Below are 9999 nucleotides of genomic sequence, written 5' to 3' on the forward strand. Positions count from 1 at the left end.
CCCTTCCACCTGCTCTATGCAACCCTGCCTTAAGTGCACGTGGCCTCAGGGAGAGGCTAGACTGTATAGGCTGGGGAAGGCTGGATAAGGCTGGGGGAGCAGGGTGGGGGGGGGAGGGGCTGCCATCTGTGCAGCTACTGGGTAAAGGCTTTCCACATGCAGTCGGTTGGGGAGGCACACCCACACTTTAGTTGCAGCAGCAGCAGCAGCAGCCACAGTCGCAGCAGCCGCAGCAGCAGCCGCCTCCCTCTGTGGCCCGTCATCGGGTGCCTTTCCGCTGTCAGCAATGCGACATGTGCACCCCTTAAAGGTGCCTGCCAGGCGCATCTCGCTCTCTTTGCCTCTTCTTTCTTCTCTCTCTCTTTTTTGGCTTTTCTAGGCAGGGTTTCTCCGTGTAGTTTTGGCGCCTGTCCTGGATCTTGTTCTCTAGCCCAGGCTGGCCTTGAACTCACAGAGATCCACCTGCCTCTGCCTCCCGAGTGCTGGGGTTAAAGGTATGCATCACCACCCGGCTTTCTTTCTTCTCTTGCCTCTTCTTTTCTCTCTTGCCTTCCTTCCCTGTTCCCTGTCTGTCTGTCTGCCTGCCTCACTCATGTCCCCACTCCAACACGGCCTTTCTCTTCCCCCTCCCCCAATAAACCTCTTACACTAACTGTTTCGACTGGCATGTTTGCTTAGTGGAATACCTTGGCAGGGCCCGCCGAAAGATACCCGCTTTGCCATTTCCTTACTTATCACACACCCCTGTAAGTAACCCCTCATCTATGTGCCCAATAAACTCTTTGGTATCCCAGAGCACCCTTGGCACAGTCATGCCTGGGTTTGCCTTTGCGGCCCTAGGAGGTGGGGTAGATGTTGCTTACATCCCTGGGAAGGGATTTTAGCAATAGCATATATACTAGTTGTGAAGCTCCATGCTCAGTGCCCCAACCACATTCCCTAGGAGCAAGGGTCTGCTGTGATCTGCATCTTACAGAGAGAAACACAGAGGGTCCAACAGGAAGGGTGGCTAAGGGCGCAGATCGCAGTGAGGGACTGAGTACAGAGTCTAGGCCTCCAGGGGCTGTCCCTGGCGATGGGCCCAGGGCTCAGATCTGCCTTGCTGAGTGAACCCGTGTTGGCTCTTCTCATGGCATATTTAAAATGCATCTCAGAGAACCTGGATGAGTCAGGCATGGTGGCTTAGGCCTGCAATCCCAGCATTCAAGAGGATCACTAGTTGAAGGTCAGCCTGAGCTATACAGTGTGAAACCCTCAAAAAAAAAAAAAAGACCAAAACAAAACAAAAAAACGTTCCTGGTTCAAGTTTTCCTTTTCAGCCAAAGCCAGTCCAAGAATGCTGATGGCTTTGAGGCCCCTGGGGGTAACCTCTGCCATTTGGGGTCTAACCTTAGACTGAACATCCTTGGAAGAAAAATACCCCTCTCTTCTCTCTCCATTGTTTCTTCAGTTATTTATTTCTTCTTCTTGTGTATGTGGGGTGCTGAATGTCTTCCATGGCTCATGTGTGGGATCAGAGGGCAGCTGTATGATGTGAACTTTTTCTCCTTTCACCTCTGCGTGGGTTCCGACCAGTCGGCACGCAGGTCAGGCTTGTGTGTCAAGAACCTTTACCACTGAACCATCCATCCCTGTGGCTCTCTGGTTTCTAGAGACAGGTCTCACGGTGTAGCCCTGATTAGCCTGCAACTTGTCATGGAGACCAGGTTGACCTCAAACTTGAAGCAATCCTCCTGTCTCAGCCTCCCAATGCTGGGACTGCAGGCACATGTCATCACACCCGTCCCCTCCCTGTCTCCTAATGTCAAGGGGGAGTTGTAGCCCGCCCTTCAGCAAGCCCCTCCACACAGGAATTGTTCTTGTCCCTGAATAGACCTTTGCGCTGAGGCCGCCTTCAGAGAGGGCCCCTTTGTAATGAGGCCGGGCGGATGGACCATGCTCCCCAGCCCTGGGGAAGCAGGCGTGGGCTGAAGTGGGGCTGAAGAAATGTCAGGAATGCCGAGTAGTGACAAGAAACCTCAGAGTCCTCCAGGAGGCTTGCCTGCGGGCGCACATGAAGGAACCTCCAGCACAGTCTTCACATTTTTTCAGTTTTCCCGCAGAAGTCAAGAATGTCTGACCCTCCCCCTCCCGCCCCCCCAGCAGTTGACTGGCCCTGGACTTGTAAATTAAAGGGGCCCCACTCTGGCTTCTGGTGGGTATTATCTTGAATTCAAGTGAAGTCATTTTCAAGAAACTTCTTTTTCAGCCCAGCTTGGCTTTTATTTGTGCCAACAGAACAACAAGAAAAATGGTCCCTTTTAGGGAGAATTCACCTGCAAAAAAATGCCTGGATTGTTGGCTATGGTGGCACACACCTTTATTCACAGCCTCTGGAGGCAGAAGCAGGTGGATCTCTGTAAGTTCAAGGCCTGCCTGAACTATGTATAGCGAGCTCCAGGTCTGCTCAAGCTACACAGTGAGACCCTGTCTAAATAAATAAGAAAGTTTCTTAAATGTCGAGACAACAAGGACTCAGAAGTGGCAGCTTGGTGGGGTGGTTCATACCTGTAATTCCAGCACTTGAGGGGCTGGAGGCAGGAGGACCAGTGCAAAGTCAACTGGGGTTACATGAGACCCTATCTCAAAAACCAAAAAAGCAGGCCTGGAGAGGTGGCTCAATGGTTACTGCTTTCCCAGAGGACCTGGGTTCAGTTGCTGGCACCCACATGGTGGCTCACAGCCATTTGTAACTCCAGTTCAAGGGGATCTGATGCCCTCTTCTGGCCTCCATGAATATTGCATGCATGTGTGCACACACATGCAGAGAAAACTCTCATGCACATAAAATCATAAAGCAATCACTAAAAAGTTTTAAAAATAACAGAAAAGTAATATGTGAGTGTTAGTTTGTTTAGTGCTGGGTGTTGAGTCCAGGGCTCAGTCGTGCTAAGTAGCTCTGCGCCCCCATATGCAGAGCTCCCGGGCCCCTGTGACGTCTTTGAGACATAGTTGGTGCTGGTGTAAGAAGGTCACGCTAGAGGAAGCTGGACGGCGGGCAGGTGTGCAAGCTCCGTACTGTTCTGTGTTCTAAGATTATTCCAAAATAAAAATGTTTATTAAAAGCAAAAATGAGTATCTGTGCATTTGTGAACACACATCTTTATACCTGAATACATCTATACCCCTTAGGCCCTTAAAGAATTCCCTGTCTTGCTGGGCGGTGATGGCACACACCTTTAATCCCAGCACTCAGGAGGCAGAGGCAGGCGGATCTCTGTGAGTTCAAGGCCAGCCTGGTCTACAAAGCGAATTCCAGGAAAGGCGCAAAGCTACACAGAGAAACCCTGTCTCAAAACAAAAACAAAAAAAGAAAAAAAAAAAAAAAGAAAAAAAATTCCCTGTCTTTAGATCTCTGAGCCTGAGGCCAGCCTGGTCTATATAGTGAGTTCCAGGCCAGCCAGAGTTACCTGGTGAGAGCCTGTCTCAAAAAAAAAAAAAGAAAGAAAGAAAAAAGAAAAGAAAGAAAGAAAGAAAAAGAAAAGAGGAGGTCCTTTGGTGCTGGAGAGATGGCTCAGCAGTTAAGAACACTGGCTGCTCTTCCAGAGGACAGGGGTTCAATTCCCAGCACCCACATGGTAGCTCACAACTGTCTGTAACTCCAGTTACAGGGTATCTGATACCCTCACACAGAGATACATACAGCTAAAACACCAATGCACATAAATAATTTTTAAAAATTTGCTCCTTCAAAAAAGTCCTTTAATATACATTAAACAAAATATTTTTTAAGGCAAAAACAAACAAAACTGGATACCAGTTAAATAGGATTGTGACTCAATGACCTCTTTTTAATCTAATCACCTCTTGGAAAACTCCATCTCCAAACAGTCACACTGGGAGGTAGGACCCAGCATCTCAGCATATGAATTAGAGAGCAGGCATGCTGAGGCTGAGGACAACACCAACACCCCCCCCATCCCCCCACCCCCCACCCCCACACCCCCCAACCCCCAACCCCCCCCACCCCCCCACCCCGGCACAGGCACACAAGCTCTTTCTGGGTACTTCCTAATCCAGCTGGAGTATCTCTACAGTATGCTTCTGATCTGGGGCCAGATGCCAACCCAGGGCCTGTCTCCAGCTCCGGGAAGAGGCCTTGAGTCTAGGACACAGACAGTGTGTGTGTGTGTGTGGGGGGGGGGGGGGCGAAGGCTGTGAGGCTGCTGGAATTCATCCTGGCTTTCGGATGCCATAGCAAGAGAACCTAGAGAGTGCCAGTCGGCTGCTCCTTAGTTCCTGGGAGGTGGAGCAAGAGGAAATGAGTGGGCACTGGAGGAGTCCGCTCAGACATAGGCAATACACAGCCTTGAAAGCAGAGCAATCGTGCTGGGAGGCAGGACCAGGCTTAGGATGGGAGCTGCCAAAGGGAGCCTGATGAACTTGAAGACTCTGAGGCCAGATCCTGAGCATACGGGGCCCTGGACAGCTGGAGTGCTCAACAGGCAGGGTGTAGATTGGTTCTTGGCTCCCAGGGGCTCTTATGCTTTGTACATGCGTGAAATGTCCATAACATATATTTACAAAATTAAAAAAAAAAAAAATGGTTCAGGAACCCAGCTCCACCCCCTCAGGAGAGAGGTGATGTCCTCTGACATGGGGGAAGCGTCGCCACCTGGTGGCCTGCAGAGGGCAATGCCAGCACAAAGGAGGAAACCAGCCTGGGCACCCAGCAAGGTGACTAGTGCCATGCTCCACCCTAGGGCTGTCTGCAGGGAATGGAAGGCAGCCCCTCACAGCGAGATCTCCTTTTCTTTTTCTCCTCTCCTCTTCCTCTTTCCCCTCCCCTTCTCCTAGACAGGGTCTCACTATGTAGCTTTAGCTGTCCTGGAACTCTCTGTATAGACCAGGCTGGTCTTGAACTCATAAAGATCCACATGCCTCTGCCTTCCAAATGCTTCTGCTCCCTCTTGTTCTTCCTCCTCCTCTCTAGGTTCTCACTATGTAACCCACGCTGGCCTCAATATCATGATCCTCTTGCCTCAGCCTCCTGAGTATTAGAATTACAGACACCCACTACCATGTCAAACTTCAAAGTAACAATCATACTCTCTCCCTCCCGCCCTCCCTCCCTCTCTCTCCCAGTTCCTCCCGTCCTGAGATGGGATCTCAATACGTACCCTTGGCTGACCTGGGACTCCTTGCACTTCTGGTCCCTTCTCCATTATCTCCCACGTTCTAGGGTCACAGGCCTTTGCCATTGCACCTGGCCAGAGCCAACTCTTACCCTCTGCTGGCCTGGCAAATCCTATGGACCCTTGAAACAAGTGTCAAGTCCACAGGAAGCCAGGTGTGGCGCTGCACTCCCGCGGGAGGCCAGGTGTGGCTGCACTCCCGTGGGAGGCTGAGGCCACAGGAGTGCAAGTTTAGGGCCAGCCCAAGCTATTTCGTGAGACCCTATTTCAAAATTTAAAACTATGTCACAGAACCTGTGAGATGGCTCTGTGGGTAAGGACTCGTGATGGAGGGACAGAACAGACTCCCAAAACACGTTCTCCGACCTCCGTGTGCACACGCAATCGCATACACACACATACACAAATTAATAAACAAATCCACAGTGGTGCATGTCTTTAATCCCAGCACTCAAGGGCTGAGGCAGGCAGGCCCCTCTGAGTTCTGGGCTGGCTAAGGCTACATATGAAACCCTGTCTCAAAAACAAAACCTCAAGATAATAGATAGATGTAAAAAGAGAAGTGTATTGTATGCCTTGGCCTTTTGGCTAGGATCAAGTGTAAAATAAGCGGTAAAAAGGTATAACTGGGTGGTAGAGGGCTTGCTTAATAATGGTGAGGCTCTGGGTTCAATGCCCAGAACAAAAAGAAAAATACATGGGGTTACACAACCAAGCAATTATAGTGGTCATGAGTATTCAAACACGTGATGAAAATAAATTTGGTGTAGAGCAGCATTTGTGCATCTTATTGACACACTGCTCACCAGAAAGCAGCCTGTCTGATGGCGATGAGTCAGACATGGCCACATTCGGCAGGTAGGAGAGAGAGAGCAGGAGGATCAGGAGTTCCTGGAAGTCCTCAGCTACATAGTGAGTTCCAGACCAGCCTGGACTACATGAGATCCTATTTCAAAAACAGCATCGCCCCAACACTGAGCATGCAGAGGCAGGCAGATCTCTGTGAGTTTGAGGCCAGCCTGGTCTACATAGTAAGTTTAAAGCCAATTAGGGAAACACAGTGAAACTGTTTCAAAAAAATGAATTAAATAAATAAAAATAGTAATGAGCATTGTGACATTTTAAGAATTTGAAACATAATATAAAACTTACATAGTGTCTATTGCTCTTTAGAAATTTTTATATATACTTTTAAGGAAATCTCTCCCTGAATTGCCCAGGCTAATCCCAACTCTCACCCCAGGCCAAGCTCTCCTGCTTGCTCAGCCCCTGGGGGAGCTGGGTCTACAGGCACGCACCATTGCCCCCAGCTTAGGGCGTCTGTTGCTAACACAACTGTAAGTATTGCTAAAATACAAAGAAAAATGTGTTGCTAAAGACAGGAAACACGCTGTGCCTATGAGCCCTGGTAAGTAAGTGCATGGCCATTCTCCATACTGCTGGACTGTAGGCCAGGCCCTTAGACAGCCAGGTAGACTGCACATCACATCATCTGGCTGCCCACATTGGCCATTAATCCCACAGGTCCTGGTACAGGGCCAACTGATCTAGACCATTGAGGCCCCTGCCCTACCAATCACTCAGCACAGGAGACACACAAAAACACACAGAACAGGTTCCACAAGCTGAACATGCAGGGGAAAAGATCTGACTGGATATATTATGTACTATATAACAGTGTTTGGGGCATAATTAACTATAATTCTTATAACTGAAGGTTTTCTTCCAATACCGTTTGCTTTAAAACCAGGGATTTGGACCTAGTTTAGCCCATGTTGGGGTCCTTTTTTTTATAAAACACCACACACACACACACACACACACACACACACACACACACACACACAGCCACAAAAACCTCTCACATTCTCTGGAATATTCTGATGGGCTCCAGAACAGTTTTTAATCTTTTTTTCCCCACCCATATTAAAGAGCTAGGCTAGGTGTAGCATCCTGTAATCCCAGCATTTGGGAAGTGGAGACAGGAAGATCAGGAGTTCGAAACCAGCCTGGGCTACAAGAGATCCAGTCTCATGAAACAGAGAGGCAGGGTCACTATTCACAGAGGTATTGCTCTCCATGCCAAGAGGCAAAACAATCTGAGTATCCATCAATGCATAAATGGATGGAGGAGAAAATGTGGCCTCCCTGCACAGTGGCACATCTCCAGAGTCCCAGCTACTCAGGAGGATGAGGCAGGAATTAATCCCTGAGACTCAGGGCCAGCCTGGGCCACACAGTAAAACTTCATCTTAAAACCAAACAAACAAAACGTGATCTGGTCAAACATTATCATATTGTTTGGCCACAAAAAGACACAAGATTCTGACACACGCCGAAGCAGGGGTGAGTCTGGAAGACCGGCACGATGAAGAAAGTCAGATGTCAAGGGGCAAATGTCACCGAAAGTCAGACAGTCGAGCAGCAGGAGGGACGATGGACAGCTGTTGTGTCAGGCCCACGAAGCTGTTGGGAGTGATGAAAGCATTTTGGAAATAGATGGTGGTGACCGTTGCCCAATACTGACCGCCATTGCATGAAACGCTGCTGCATCATGTGCTTAAGAATCGTTAAACTAGGGGCTGGAGGGATGGCTCAATGGTTGAGAGCACTGGCTGCTCTTCCAGAGCACCCGGGTTCAATTCCCAGCACCCACATGGCAGCTCATAACTGTCTGTGACTCCAGTTCCCTGGGATCTGACACCTTCACACCAATACACATACAATAAAGTTAAAAATAAATTATTTTTAAAAAAGAATCATTAAATTAAAAAATTGGGTGGACAGGATGGTGCACACATGTAATCCCAGTGCTCAGGAGGTGGAGGGAGGAGGATCAAAGTCATCTTCACCTAAATAGCCAGTTTGAGGCTAGCCTAGGTACGTGAGACCCTGTTTCTAAATAAATAAATAAATAAGTCAAATAGCGGATTATATATATTGTTTGTTTGTTTTTGTTTTTTGTTTTTTCAGGATAAAATTTCTCTGTGCAACAGCTCTGGCTGTCCTGGAACTCATTCTGTAGACCAGGCTGGCCTCAAATTCCCAGAGATCTGCCTGCCTCTGCCTCCTGAGTGCTGGGATTAAAAGTGTATGCCATCACACCTGACACATTCTTTTAAATTTCTATTTATAGATTTATTTTATGTGTATGAGTATTTTGCATATACGTATGTATACCATGGGTATACCTGGTACCCACAGAGGTCAGAAGAGGGCATTGGGTCCCCTGAAACTGGATTACAAAGTGGGTGTGGTTGTGAATTACCATGTGGGTGCTGGTAACTGAACACTGAGGCACATACAGCTCTGGCTCCTTTCCATCTTGACGCTGGCTGTCCACTGCCAAAGTTCTAGCTGCGAAGGGAGGGCCCCTGTCCCTTCAGCGCTCTACACCGCCCCCAAAGTGCTCCACACCCTGACCCCTTGGCTTGTCTACCCGAAATCTAATGCTCCCGACCTGAGAAAGCTGCCGCCTCCCGTCAAACATGCTCTCTTGAACTGGGCATGTTGGCACACCCTGTAACCCTAGCATTGTTAACCTCAGAAGTCTAGAACCTTCTCCCTTTGTGTATCCCTTACTTGTACTCACAAATGAGCCTTATAAATCTTGTCAGCTCTACCTCCTGAACAGAGCCTCCCACATTTATATTTGACTGAATAATCAGGGGATGGCAGGCTTGGCTTGGAACAAGGTGGATCTCTAAAATCCTGCCCACCAAACATGGACAGGACAGGGGGCGGAGCTAGAACTGGGGTCTTCCTCCATACCCTTAAACCTTTCTTCTGCTACTAACTATATCTTAAGGGAGTTTTACCTGGAAAAACAAAGCCCTGAGTAGAGAAGTAACCTTCCCCTTTGGTGGCTTGGCTAGTTTTTAATTTGGCCAGCTCTCCTTGACTCACACATGGAGGAACACCGAGGCAGCGGAGCCACTCTCCAGAGCTACCAGGCCCAGGAGGACCAGGCCCTATGCACAGGCAAGTGGGCTGGTCTTAGCAAGGTGGGAGCAATCACCTTAAGTTAAAGGTAGAGCACCAGATGCTGGGGGTGGAGTTTATATGCCCTGACCTCCCATCAGCCACTGCTCCTTGAAGACCAGGGCCCCTAATTCCAGCAATGCAATGGCCAGGTTTGGCTGACTCACGGTCTCCTCTGGGGATGCTGGGGGCAGGGGAGAGGGTAGGAGAGGGGCCTGCAGGCCATTTCCTCTTCCTGAGGTAAGGCACATGGGTAGAGGGAAAGAAACAGCTGCTTTGAGTCCTGATGAGGGCAGGGCTTTTGTCCTGCTCACCTTCAAATGGGGAAGTGGGACAGGTGGCCATGGTGGCTTCTCCAGGAGCACAAGGAAAGTCCCTCTCTGTTCTAGTTTCAAGAACCACATATGTGGCCTCTTATACAGAATCGACCTCAGAAAATCACTCAAGTCGTCCAACTTAGAGGTCCTGAGATATATCTCACACACACACTCACACTCTCATATACATGCACACACACTCTCGCTCACATGCTCCCCCCACACTCTCACACTGCCACACTCACAATACACACACACACACACACACACACACACACACACACACACACACCCTGCTGCCTTGGAGGCAGAGACTATTGAGCCTCTTCTTGGGATGAGATTTGTAAGACAGTGTAAAGGGAAACTGAGCTCCTCCAGCTGATGTGATGGGGCTTTTCTGGGTCTGGGCCTCCAGCTCCCAAGCCAGACTATTGGGATACAAGGAGCTGGGGATAATGTGGTAGGACATTGGCCATGGCCCCTGAGGACGCTGGAAGTAGAGCAAGTGACAGCTGTCCTCTGGCTCA

The sequence above is a fragment of the Peromyscus maniculatus genome, chromosome 2 (assembly GCF_049852395.1).
Source record: "Peromyscus maniculatus bairdii isolate BWxNUB_F1_BW_parent chromosome 2, HU_Pman_BW_mat_3.1, whole genome shotgun sequence".
NCBI lineage: Eukaryota > Metazoa > Chordata > Mammalia > Rodentia > Cricetidae > Peromyscus > Peromyscus maniculatus.